Source organism: Chenopodium album, chromosome 13 (genome assembly GCF_948465745.1).
Source record: "Chenopodium album chromosome 13, dcCheAlbu1.1, whole genome shotgun sequence".
Taxonomy (NCBI): Eukaryota; Viridiplantae; Streptophyta; class Magnoliopsida; order Caryophyllales; family Amaranthaceae; genus Chenopodium; species Chenopodium album.
Genome location: NC_137846.1, coordinates 35572371 through 35587289, shown reverse-complemented (window position 1 = coordinate 35587289; position 14919 = coordinate 35572371). Strand labels below are relative to the sequence as shown.

Below are 14919 nucleotides of genomic sequence, written 5' to 3'. Positions count from 1 at the left end.
TCCTAGCATGTCACTAAACATTAAAGATCAAAGCATTATCCCTAACATGATACTAACATGATAGAAGAAATAGGAAGCAACCTAAACATGATGCTAGAAACATATGTGATATTAAAAATATTAGTTAATATCCTAAACATGATGCTAGGAATCATAAATACTTCCTAACATGATACTAGGAATTAAAATAATCTAAGGATGCTTTTTAAAGAAATAGAGCAATTGAATAACTTACTTTGTTGTCTCGTATCTCTTTCTATCAAAACAATACACACGTTAGTAACTTCAAGGAAAATATTAATGATGGGACGGAGAACGGTAGGTCGTTGGTCTACCACCCCACCCTATCAAACAAAATTTGTAGCTTAACTAACCCCTATTTAGCATAGTGGCAAGTCAAGGTCGAACCCAAGGGAATGGATATCAAGTGCACGAAGTCTAGATCAAGCTATTTCAGAATCAAGAAGGGGTTTGAGGTAGAAGTAAAGCTAACTAGGTATGCAAACTTGTATTAAATCAATCTAAGACACTAGGGCAATGGATCCACATGCAATCATAATGGAAACGGTAATTTGGGAGGTCAAACCGACTAAGTCAAGCGATATGAAGGAAAATCATCATGTATCCAAAAGAGCATACTAAGGTGGTTCACCTAGAGGTCTAACTAGCGTCAACTACGCTAAACACTAACTAGGGAACGTCACAAAGCACCTCAATCGTGAAATCGCAAGTTCACTAATCAATGGTCCGTATCATAGCAAGCTTACAATGCAATCTAGTGTATTAATCAAAGATGGCCAAACCTCAATTAATCACACACATGCACATGAAATATCAACCAAATTTAATCATATCATCAACTCCATCAATTATCCCCAAATTACACTATTCCATCATTCATACATGCTTCACCATCTCCCTAGCTAGGAAACTACTCACTAGCCATAGAAATGGAGATCAAAACTACAACATTCATCAAATTCATTATCAACATGCTTGAATTCAAAGATTAAACCAACAATCAATCAAATTCAATCAAAATTCAATCAATAACCAAATCAATCATCAACAATATGAAAAACTAATGAAATCAACTAAGATCAAACTTGTATTGAAATCAAGAAGAAAATCCTTACAAAACTTTGATCCAAAGATCAAATACAATGAGGAATCCTTGAGCAATCACCAAAAATCATGAATTTCTCTCTCTAGTTCTTGAGTTTCTCTCTCTAAAATTCTCCCCAAAAACTAACTATCCAATTCAATCTAAAAACTAAAACTTCTCTCCTTCAAAAATAGGTAGAAATAACTATATATACAAAGGAGAGGTCGGTAATGACGCCCAAAAATAGACCCTTGTAAGTGCGGGCGCTCGAAGGAGTGTACCCAGGAATGTGCGTCCGCACACACCTGATGTGCGGCCGCACACGACAGATGTGCGGCCGCACACTCCTCGAGTGCGCCCGCACATAGCTGCAACTTCCTCCTTTCTTCTTTGCCCTTGCTCACGAGGTGCACGCATCCTAGATGATGATGATGGAGGACAAGGTAGGCAGCAACTTCCTTGAATTTCTTGAAGAAAATGAGCCTTGAGGAAGGCATAAACAAGACTTTGAAGCATGCTCCTTGAACCTCTCATTGACTTGAAACTTCTTGCACAAGCTTTAGGCATGAAAATCAATGGAAAACTATAGAAAGGAAGCCCGGGAATTCTCGGACAATCAATTACCACCTACAAGCAAAAGATAAAAAGCAAGTAAAAGAGAAAAATAACAAGTAAACTAGAAAAAGACATGAAAAAGAGAAACTAACTACAAAAAGCATAAAATGAAGAAAACAAGAATAAAACTAAGGAAAACTAAAGAAAATAGAGATAAAATGAAATAAAAATCATCCAAAAAGGAACCAAATGAGTGCCAAAAATGTCACACATCAAATTCCCCCAAGCTAAACTTTTGCTCGTCCTCGAGCAAAACAAAGCAAGAAAAAGAGAGGATGAAAATTTTATTAAAAACGAAAAAGAAAGACTCAAGATAAGAATATACACTAAAACTCATTGTCGTAGGAATCACGGTTGTTTTTAGCTACAACAAGCCCTTTAAACCCCAAAGTCGCCTATGAGGACGAGTGAGGTCTCGTAACGGTATCCTAAGAGTTTGACCCATAACTCTCCACCAAACATCAATGAGGCAAACCATAGAATTAAAAGAAAGAAAATGAAATAGAAACAAATCTTTACGAAATGAATCAACATAAAGACTATAAAGCATGTGAATGACAATCTTTCTCAAGTAGTTAAGGTATGCACGTTTCAAGATATCCAAGGTTGATTGAAACATAGGGTATGCTAGGCATAGGAACTAGTTATCACAATTCACTTTCATCCCAAACAATCTTACCGCGTTCTTCCCACTAGTCTCAAATCTCCCCTTAGTGAGTGTCCCAATGATTCCTCGAAGGAACCGGAAAAGAAATATTTTAAGGCTACTCGACAATCTTGACTATGCATCCCCTTTCCTTAGGCAATGACCCATGATGCCCTCCCCCGAATAGTGACTCAACTATCTAGGTCGAAAGGTCTTTCCCCAAGGTTGTAACGTAAGGCATAAAAGGGTGAAGGTAGGCAAAAATTTTAAAATTTGGTGATTTTCCTAAAAAGTGAAGCAAAAGGGTGATCAATCCTTAACACCACAATAAAGAAATTACCAAACAAAAACAACACCCCCAAGCTTACTTGAAGCTATACTCACAAAAATATATACAAAAAGCGTACACGCTTCTCCCCCAAGCTAAAATGGAGCATTGTCCTCAATGCTTAGAAGGAGAAAAGAATACATCAAAATATTTTTGAATTTTTCACTTTTCACTTTTTTTTGTGTTTTTATATTGTAATTGCAAAGTCCTTGCCTTTTGCTAAATTCGGACGGCTTTTACAACTTTTGCACTTATTTGTCCATGCCTTTTATTATAAAGGACGGCTTTTACTCATACTCATTTGCCATTATTCACAAAGAAATCATAACACAATCTTGCTTTCATAAAAACCAAAATTCCAACGTAACCACCACAAACTTCATCTCAAAGATCATATTGCTTCACAAAAATCAAGAAAGGTAGAAAATGAAACAAAAGGTCAAATAACTAAAGATGTGGCTCGAAAAGAAGGGATAAGGCTCAAATGGTTGCAAGAAGGCAAATGTAAACCAAAAACAAAAGAAAATAACAAAATATAGTAAAAAGGAAAAATACCACCCCGAAAAATGTGCCTTTGTCCTTCCTAGATAGTTCGGTCTCGTGTTTGAGAATCATACATCAAGCTTTATTAGATTAGGTTTGCATAGTCAAGGATCCATGCTGCTCAAACAAGGAATGTTGAAGGCTTGAAAAACAAGTAACCTCACAAGGTTGTGGCAAAAACTCACAAATGGTGTCAAATCAACTATAGGAAGCAACTACCAACATACCACAAACAAGTAGAATCCGGCTTCATGATCCTCCTAGTTCAAACCAACTACCCTAGCATACACTATCCTAGAGTCAACCGAACATAATCTCAAACCGTGCATACCTTTACAACCTAGGAAGAAAATTATGCAAAAGACAAGTCTAATGTACAATGTTCATTTCAAAAGAAAAGAAATGAAAAACAATGCCTCAAAATCACATCAAAAATAAAAAGAAAAATAAAAGAAAGTAAGAGAAAAAGGTAAAATAAAAGAGAGTAAAAGAAAAGAAATGGAGACATAGGAAAGGAAAACATAGGAGAAAAGCATGCAAAGGACTAGAAAGCATGTTAAACACATAAAAATCCCAATCGACAAACAAGTGATCGGTAGACAACAAAGTCACCGATCCCAAACACATTACGTGTTAACAAGCATCCATCCTCGAACCATTCAACTTCTCCTAAACTAATCCTATTCTATGCAACCAAGGAAAATAAAGAGAAAAATAAGAAAGGTCTCACCGGGATTCCAAGCATAGCAAAAACAAACGAAGCAATAAGAAACCACCTCGTAGCATTCCATATCCATAAGCTCTTCAAGGAACCAAGTGAGAAGAAAAAAAAAAAAGAAATAAAAGAAACTATGAACAAACAAAAAGGTTAGTAACTTCAAAACAAATAAAAGAAAACAACAAATAAAAGAAAATAAACAAAGCAAGAAGTATATACAACTAAAGGAAAGAGAAGCTAAACTACCAAAGAAAATAAAGAATAAAAGAAATAAAATCTAGACGAACTAAAGAACTACTCTAAACTACAAGATTCGGATTTAAGGGATTTGGATTGAGGGGTTTGGATATAAGGGATCATCAAAAACAACATGGCAAGCAAAACAACTCCACAAACAACAAACATCCAAGAAAATAGGGCAAACAAGCTAGCTACAAGAAAAGTAGCCTAGAGATCAAGAAAATGAGGAAACCAAAAGGAGGAATGAAAATAAACATGCAAGCAACTAAGATATGTACACAACAACAACAAGGTCACCGAGCAAGTTACTAGTTCCCCCAAGCTAGATAGAAAATACATCTCAACATCCCGATCAAAACAAAGCAAGTATCAAAAATATGAGGGATGGAGGTAAAAAGCATGAGAAGCTAAAAGGGAACTAATAACTACTACCATCACCACCACCACTCCCACTTGGCCCGGCCCCATCTCTGTTGCGCTCGGGGTCATCGAAGGGATGAGGGTAAGGCTCCCATCCTCCGGTGTACCCCTCGGGTCACCCATAATGCCCCTTGAAAAGATCGTGTTGCCAAGGAGCAAGAGGGGTGTAGGTATCGGGCAAAGTGAGCTCAAAAGGGTGGTTGGGATGGACATGGGGGTAGTTAGGATCCCCCCTATAGTCACTACCACCCGGAGCCTTGTAATCATAGTTACCATGCTCGTCCGGGTAATAGTGACGCTCGGTGTCGGGGTTAGAAGGCCCCGACCAATAAGGATGCCCAAACGAAGGTAGAGGATCTTGTTGGGGCGGGAAATACGTATAGTTAACCGGGGGAGTAATGTTCCCACGGTTAACTTCCGCATCATAAAGTTGTTGTTGTTGTATAAACATACCTTGTTGCATCTCTTGAATACCTCTTATTTGGTCATAGAGGGCCCCAAAGTCTTGATCGTACATGCCATCTACGTGGACTTTCAATCCACTCATTTGCTCACTAAGAGCCTTCAAATCTTCATTGGCAAAATCATGTTGCCCTTGCTCTTGTTCTTGCTCATGAGGAGCTTGTTGTTGTGGAGAAAAATGTTGTTGTTGTTGATGTTGTTGTTGTTGTTGATTTTGTTGTTCTTCCTCATCTTCTTCTTCTTCATCCTCCTCGGAATCAAAGTTGGGATGCCGGAAGGACCTGGGAACATGCCAAACATTGTCGGCAATCCTAGCTAAAGAAGTCAAGCTAGGGTTAGGCAAGAAGCACCAATGCTCGTGGCCCCTTAGCCACTCATATCTCCCTTCACTAAAACCCTTAGAGATAAATTGGATTTGACCCAATTGTTGCATATCGAGGTAGATGGAATCTGCATCCCCGATCTCCTTACAAAATGGGAGATAATCATCAAGGCAAAGGTGAGTCAGAAGCCTAGTTACCATACCCCCACAAGGGATCTCTCCCGTCCTCCTTTTGCGAAGGTCCAAGCAATATTGGGCAAAGATGTAGCCCAAGTTCAACCGGCCCACAAACTCCGGGCAAGTAGATAGCCAAAGGACTTTGAGCTCCAATTTACTCAATTTCCCCATCTCTTGCTTGGGGAACAAGACATAGCCCAATAGACGGTGTACAACCCTAAGACAAGGTTGGTACACGTCCGAGATCTTGGCCTTGTTGGCGATGAACTCACTACCACCGGAGATGTCTTCCCACCAAGAATCTTGATCATAATCCGGGAAGATGAAGTGTTCAACGTTAATAATATCCCCATGGGGATCAAAATCCAAAGCGGCGTTGAACTCTTCTAAAGATTGGTCAAATATGTTGTTGAACAATTGGAACCGCACCCTATATACCCCTCCAATGGGTACAAGCTCCAAGGTAGCCAAGAACTCCAAGGTAGGCTCCTTGTAGGTGCGGTAGGCGTCGGCGATGAAAGTCCCCAATCTCAAATTCAAAAGCAATGACCGCATATCATTATCAATCCCCAACTTCAGCATATCGGATTGAAAGTAATGGCGGGTTTGTTTGAGGGTTCTTTCATCTTTCAGATTTTGATAAAAGGCTTTTTGTTTATCGGTGAAATTTTTCTTCTTTGGAAGAGAGGTAGGAGGTCGTGTTTGAGTGGAAGATGGGTTGGAAGTACTAGGCCTAGAAGATGTACTAGGCCTAGTGGAGGTACTTGGGCGGGGAGGTTCCTCGATGCTAACATCGGTTTTTCGCTTTTTGGTGAGTTTCTTGAGGTATTTAGACATTGTGAGAAGTATAGAAGATCACCAACAACCAATCAAGTAGCAAACCAAAGAACCAAGAGCACCACACCCAAATTCACCACTTACTACCAATATCACCAAACTCCAATTTCACAATTCCCTTCAATCAAACCAATTCCAAACCAATCAACAATATCAATGAACCAAGAAAAATTCCTTTTCAATCAATCCAAGAGCAAACACAAAGCCAATACCGAAATCACCACTTACTACCAACTTTCCAAAATTTCAACTCACAAGAATTCAACCAAAATTGATGAAAATTGCTACAAAATCAACAAACAACACAATGTCATGCAAAATCAATCAACAAATATCACCAAATCACAACCAAAATCAAGAACAAGCATCAAAATTCACAAAATCAATACTACACTATTCATGCTCATACAAATTTGTAATTCATGCAAATTTATGATATAATTGGCAAAATTAAAGCAAGGATTAGTGATTATACCATAAAAGAAGCAAGATAAACCAATTTTGAGCAAGCAATTCCAACTCCACACAAAACCCCCAATTTTCGGCCACCAAGAGTAGGAGAGAGAGTGAGTGAAATTTGGGTCAAATTGTGAGGAATTTGTAGTGTAGAAAGATTTGTGAGTGATTTTGAGTAAGAATGTAGTGATTTTGGTGAGGATTTGAGTGTTTTTGGATGATGAATGAGGGTGGAGGAGTGCACACAAAGGAGGGTTTGAATGAGGGTATGAGTGAGGAAGATGAGGGAAGTGAGAAAATGAGGGAAAAAGGAGGAAGAAGAGGATAAATGCACGTCCAGCATCTGTGCGGGCGCACAGCACTGATGTGCGCCCGCACACGCAGGCTGTGCGCCCGCACATGCCTCGTGTGCGGCCGCACAGCACTGTGCGTGCTCCTTCCTTTTTTTTTTCGAAGATTTGATACTTACTGCCTATTTGGGTGCGCACATGAATCATGATGGTGATGAGGAACAACATAGGCAGTAGCTAAAATCATTTTCAAAGTCCTCAAAGTTGAAAATTCATGTGCACACCACAAAAATTCACTAAGTATCAATTTCCTCCAACTTTCAAAATATTAAATTCCTATCTTACCTATCTAAAATTCTTACCCTCTTACCTCAAATTTCGACTAGAATCGAACAAAATATGATTTGTGCCATGAACACCTTCCATCCATCATGCATATTTGTTGAATTCCAATCCCACAAACGGACATCCTAAAAATCCAAATAAAGAGAAAAGTAAAATAAAAGACAAAGTAATAAAAGAAACAAAAATGAGAAAATTCAAAAATCAAAGAGAAAGGTTAGAAACTCCGGGTTGCCTCCCGGGAAGCGCTTGCTTAAGGTCCTAAGCTCGACCCTTCCTCCTAATCATGGAGGATCAAAGAACACCACCTTCTTCAAGGTGGTTGATAGAGAAAATTCTTCTTCAACCTTGGGCAACTTCTCATTAATGCTTGATGAAACTCTCACAAAATTCTTTTCAAATTCTTCTTTTTCACTTCTCAACTTCTTCCTTTTCCTTGTTTTCTTCGAGTCACGGGCCTTTTTCTTCGGCTTGACTTCAACATCCTTAATCATGGAAGCTTTCTCTTCCTCATGAGAATTAAGCTTGAACCAATTTGGAAAACCAATATCTTTCTCATCCTTTGGCTTTTGAATCACAAATTCTTCTTCACTAACGTCATTAATACTTGCACAAACATCATTAACAATCTCAAAAACATTGTTAGTAGAAGAATCAATCATGCACATACCATCAATGGAACGAGAAAGATTAGCACATGCGATATCTTGGACACAAGATAAAGACTCATGCATTGGTTTTAACTTAAAACTCTCTTCTAATTTCCCACACCTCAAAGTAATTTGACCTCCTTTGACATCTATTAAAGCTCTCGAGGTAGCTAAGAAAGGTCTCCCTAAGATGATTGGAATATGTTCATCCTCCTCAATCTCTAGAACAACAAAATCCACCGGAAAAACAAACTCTCCAATCCTTAAGGGGACATCATCAATTCTTCCCTTAGGAAGCTTAATAGAACGGTCGGCCAATTGAAGTGTTATCTTGGACGGTTGAAGCTCACCTAGATCAAGCCTTTCGAAGACCGAGAAAGGCATAATGCTAACACTAGCACCAAGGTCACACAAAGCATTTTCAAAAACCATTTCCTTAATTCGACAAGGGATTGAAAAATTCCCCGGATCCTCCATCTTCTTTGGAAGTTCACCATGGATAAGAGCACTAAAGCACTTCCCTCCTTCCACCGAACTACCTTCATCAAAATCCTCTCTCTCTTTTAAGATCTCCTTAACAAACTTGGAGTACTTAGGCATGTCGGGAATTGGTTCGGTAGCGGATGTAGAATCATGAACATCCTTAAAAGCTTCAAGGAACTTCCCAAATTGCTCATCCATTTTGAATCTCAAATATTTTTGGGGATATGGTAGATCGGGAAATCTCTCTATCTCACTCATCTTTTCACCAAAACACTCTTCTCTTTTGTCAACCTCACAATAGATTTCCTTAGACTCAACCCTTTCCACTTCATTCTCCTTAGCACCACTCTCATCTCTTCCCTCTTTTGAACAAGAAACTCCCTCATCAAAATCATTTCCACCACTTATGGCAATAGAGTACACGGGTTTCTTTGGTTCAACACCTTGGGAAGGCAAAGATGAAGGACTAGCAAAATCCTTAATAGTGCTTGCTAATTGAGTAATTTGAGTCTCAAGCATCTTATTGTGGGTCATCATCTCATTGAATTTCTTATCACTAACCGCCATATAGGTGTTAATGATCTTGGTTTGATTATCAATCAACTCTTCCAAGGTTGTCTTAGGAGAAGAAGGTTGTGAATAGGAATTTTCATTTTGAGTCTTTGGAACAAAACCGGGTGGGGGACCTCTTTGAGCATTGTTTTGAAAATTTCCCCTTCCTTGGTTGTTCCAATTACTCCTATTTTGATTTGAACCATAACCTTGATTATGGTTACCGCCACCATGATTATGGTTTCCATTACCTTGGTTATGATTTACATAACCTTGGTTTTGATTACCATAATTATGATTTTGATTACCATAGTTTTGGCTTTGATTTTGGCTACTATAACCTTGGTTATGGTTACCACGAGAACCTTGATTCCCTTGGTTCCTATAACCACCATTATGATTATAGTTGTCAAAATTGCCTTGGTTTTGGTAATTCCTATTCCATTGGCCTTTTTGATTATCAAACCTTTGAACGTTGTTGTTTGACACAAAATTAACATGTTCACACTCATTGTTGTCAAATTCATCAACACATTCATTAGGACAAACACTAGAGTCATGATCATACGATCCACATGCATCACAAAACAAGCAATCCAAAGGCATATTATGTGAAGAGGGAGGGGGTTGAGAGTTAGAAGGAGTACCTCTCCCCTTAAATTGGGAGGGAAGATTAGAAGCTTGAGAAGAGGTAGAAGTGCTCTCCAACTTAGCTTTGATTGCGGTGACCTCCTTTCCTAAGTTTGTCATTTGGGAGGAAAGGTTGTTGATTGCATTGAGATGGTCCACCGGATACAATGAAGATTGCTTGCTTGAAGAGTCTCTCTCCCCATCTTGCCAATCCCTATAATATGTCACCACGTCCTCAATGATGTCCACAACTTCTTCTTCGGTTTTGTTCATGATAGGGCCCCCGGCCCCTCCATCAAGGCATGACTTGCCTTGGGGACTTAAACCGCCATAGAAGATTTGGATCACTTGGTATGTGGGGATTCCGTGGTGAGGACACTCCCTTTGATACTCTTTGAATCTCTCCCATGCTTGATAAAGGCTTTCACTCGGCCTTTGCTTGAACCCTTGAATCAAGGCTCTTGCCTCCGCCGTCTTCTTTTGGGGATAGAAACGGGACAAGAAAGCCTTTGTAACATCATCCCAAGTTCTCAAGGAGTTGGGCTTCACTTCCTTGTCTAGCCACTCCAAAGATCTTCCTAATAGAGAGAAAGGGAACAACTTGAGGCGGATGAATTCTTGAGAGACCCCATTGACTTTGATAGTGTTGCAATATTTTTCAAATTCTTTCAAATGGTTCAATGGGCTCTCATTCTTAGCCCCACTATATTGCCTTCTCTCAATCAAGGTGATCATTGCCGGCCGGATTTCGAAGTCATTTGCCGGGGTAGTAGGTGGAGCTATTCCACTCTCAAACCTATATGCCCCGGGCACTCCAAGCTCCTTCAAGGCTATTCTAGGATTTTCACCCATTCCTTGTTCTTCTTGAATTTCTTCTTCACTTGAAGAGCTATAAGCCAAGGATCTATTATCCACTCTTCTTCTTGAAAGAGTCCTCTCAATTTCCGAATCAAGGGGAACAAGGGGACGATCGCGGGTTCTATGCATGCAAAACTCACACAAAAATGTAAGTAGCACGGCTACAAATGTAGCCTAGAGAAACAAAATCTTTTTGTATTTTATCAAAATGAAATAGACTCAAAAACAACATACACTCAAGCACCATTCCCCGGCAACGGCGCCATTTTGATGGGACGGAGAACGGTAGGTCGTTGGTCTACCACCCCACCCTATCAAACAAAATTTGTAGCTTAACTAACCCCTATTTAGCGTAGTGGCAAGTCAAGGTCGAACCCAAGGGAATGGATATCAAGTGCACGAAGTCTAGATCAAGCTATTTCGGAATCAAGAAGGGGTTTGAGGTAGAAGTAAAGCTAACTAGGTATGCAAACTTGTATTAAATCAATCTAAGACACTAGGGCAATGGATCCACATGCAATCATAATGGAAACGGTAATTTGGGAGGTCAAACCGACTAAGTCAAGCGATATGAAGGAAAATCATCATGTATCCAAAAGAGCATACTAAGGTGGTTCACCTAGAGGTCTAACTAGCGTCAACTACGCTAAACACTAACTAGGGAACGTCACAAAGCACCTCAATCGTGAAATCGCAAGTTCACTAATCAATGGTCCGTATCATAGCAAGCTTACAATGCAATCTAGTGTATTAATCAAAGATGGCCAAACCTCAATTAATCACACACATGCACATGAAATATCAACCAAATTTAATCATATCATCAACTCCATCAATTATCCCCAAATTACACTATTCCATCATTCATACATGCTTCACCATCTCCCTAGCTAGGAAACTACTCACTAGCCATAGAAATGGAGATCAAAACTACAACATTCATCAAATTCATTATCAACATGCTTGAATTCAAAGATTAAACCAACAATCAATCAAATTCAATCAAAATTCAATCAATAACCAAATCAATCATCAACAATATGAAAAACTAATGAAATCAACTAAGATCAAACTTGTATTGAAATCAAGAAGAAAATCCTTACAAAACTTTGATCCAAAGATCAAATACAATGAGGAATCCTTGAGCAATCACCAAAAATCATGAATTTCTCTCTCTAGTTCTTGAGTTTCTCTCTCTAAAATTCTCCCCAAAAACTAACTATCCAATTCAATCTAAAAACTAAAACTTCTCTCCTTCAAAAATAGGTAGAAATAACTATATATACAAAGGAGAGGTCGGTAATGACGCCCAAAAATAGACCCTCGTAAGTGCGGGCGCTCGAAGGAGTGTACCCAGGAATGTGCGCCCGCACACACCTGATGTGCGGCCGCACACGACAGATGTGCGGCCGCACACACCTGATGTGCGGCCGCACACGACAGATGTGCGGCCGCACACTCCTCGAGTGCGCCCGCACATAGCTGCAGCCTTCCTCCTTTCTTCTTTGCCCTTGCTCACGAGGTGCACGCATCCTAGATGATGATGATGGAGGACAAGGTAGGCAGCAACTTCCTTGAATTTCTTGAAGAAAATGAGCCATGAGGAAGGCATAAACAAGACTTTGAAGCATGCTCCTTGAACCTCTCATTGACTTGAAACTTCTTGCACAAGCTTTAGGCATGAAAATCAATGGAAAACTATAGAAAGGAAGCCCGGGAATTCTCGGACAATCAATTACCACCTACAAGCAAAAGATAAAAAGCAAGTAAAAGAGAAAAATAACAAGTAAACTAGAAAAAGACATGAAAAAGAGAAACTAACTACAAAAAGCATAAAATGAAGAAAACAAGAATAAAACTAAGGAAAACTAAAGAAAAGAGAGATAAAATGAAATAAAAATCATCCAAAAAGGAACCAAATGAGTGCCAAAAATGTCACACATCAATTAAATCAAACAATTAATTTAAATAATTGAAATAGGGATTTGGGACCAAACCCTCAGAAATTATCAACCTTTCACGTCTAGGGAGAAGGCAACTTCGAGCTTGGCTAGGTGTGTCTAGAACTCGTGAATGCGTTATTTTTATTTGAAAAGGGAAGTCTTAGAAAGAGGGAGAAAAAATAAGCTTCTAGCTTGAGAGAGAAGAGAAAGAGAATTAGATGTTTGTTGATAATTGTTGGTGATTGAAAACGGGGAAATACGAGCCTATTTATAAGGAAAAAAGAGGGTCAAAGAAATAGAAAAGAATCCGAATTCGAATCGAAATAAAACTCGTCGGTCAGCAGTTTTTGTGGATTTTTCTTTTATCATAACTTTTGATCTAGAAGTTGGAAATAAGTCATATAATATGTCGTTGGAAAGCTCTTGAAGTCTACTTTCTAACCCAATTAAAATCAGATTAAAATCTTTTGTAGATAAAATGATATGGCCGAAATAATGGGAGGGTGTCCGTTTTGGATAGAGTTTCATATTTCTTTCATATCTTTTTCGTTATAACTCGGAATTAATATTATAATATATCATTAGAAAGATAATTTGAAGATCTATCCAACCATATAAGATTTGGATAAAAATTATGAGGCACAAAAATAATATCTGATCATCTGTGAACGTCTTTCATTTCGAATAGAATAAGGACTTAAAAAAGGAAAGTTTTATCCAATTTCAAATTCTTTGATCTTATCTTTTCAAAAAGGATAATTAAGATATTTTAAAAAATTATAGAAGCTTATAATAAATCCTAATTGATTTAGGAATGGGATTAAACCTTAGGACCCTCCACATGATCATTGGGCCGTAGGTAAAATCCGGTTTGAGCCCAGTTTAATTTTTTGGCCATAGCTTCCTCATTATTCATCGGAATTGGGCTTATATATATCGTTGGAAAGGTCTTTTCAAACCCCATCCAACTACACCATTATCGGACCTTTATCATGGACCAAACTAAACTGGACTGGACATTTGTCATAAATAGAGTAAGAAAAGAAATGTTTTCAAAAACAGAAAGAAGTATTTTATTAAAACGACCGCATTCCACGAGGCTCTTTCAAATTTTCACCTTGTTCGATATCAATGATGTGAAAAGTACTCATCACTTGGTTTGGTTTTTGGGGAGATACAATCAGGTGTCTATAGTACTCAAACTTGTCCCCTTCGGAAGACTGACAGATGATACCATCGCCGCATCTGGTCGCCGTTGCACTACCATCAACATAATACTTCCAGATTTGATCCCCTGCCGACTTCAAATCCGGTCGAGTCATTTCAGCCAAAAAATCAGCAAAGGCTTGCCCCTTAATCGCTTTTCTGGGCTCGAACGTGATGTCGAAGCCTTTCAGCTCTAAAGCCCACTTAAGCATCTGGCCACTAGCTTTCTAAGTTGCAAACGAATTCTTAAGTTGCTGGTCCGTGTAAACCACGATTGAATGGGCTAGAAAATATGGCCGTAGCTTAATTGATGCCATGAACAGTGCTAAGCTGAGTTTTTCAATTGGGGGGGGGGGTACGTAAGCTCAGCGTTATGCAGTACATGACTAATGAAATAAACAGGAATCTAGTGGCCGTCCCTTTCAACAAGCAGGACGTCATTTAAGGAATGCTCTGAAATGGCAAGATACATATATAGCTTTTCATCCTTGAGTGGACTGATGAGCCGAGGGAGCATATGCAAATGGTTTTTTAGTTTTTCAAAGGCTTCCTCGGCTTCTTCCGTCAACTCAAACATGGCTTTTTTCTTGATTGTCTGAAAAAAGTATTGACACTTATCCCCTGACCTAAACAGAAATAAGCCAAGCCTGGCTAAACAGCCGGTTAGTCTTTGCACTTCTTTAATTGTTCTCGGCGACTTCATATCTAAAACAGCCTGAATCTTCTCAGGGTTGGCCTCAATCCCACGTTGATCCATCAGAAATCCGAGAAATTTGCCGAACTCAACACCAAAGACACACTTTTTTGGATTTAACATCATCTTGTGCCGCTTGAGTTCGGTAAAGGTTTCTCGAAGATCGTTCAGATGATCGGCCGGCGGCTTTGATTTGACGATCATGTCATCAATGTAGGCTTCCATGTTCCGGCCGATTTGATCTCTAAAGACAGTGTTGACAAGTCTCTAAAATGTAGCAGGAGCATTCTTAAGATCGAATGGCATAACTTTGTAGCAGTACAGACCTTGCTCGGTCACAAATGCAGTTTTCTCTTGGTCTTCTTCCCATAGGGGGATCTGGTGGAATCCGGAGTATGCATA

At 39.1% G+C, this 14919-nt stretch overlaps 1 pseudogene; it reads left to right on the top strand.

Annotated features, from left to right (window-relative positions):
* Positions 1–10177: 10177 nt before the first annotated feature.
* Positions 10178–10276, top strand: LOC145577248 (small nucleolar RNA R71; annotated as a pseudogene).
* The last annotated feature ends 4643 nt before the right edge of the window (positions 10277–14919 follow it).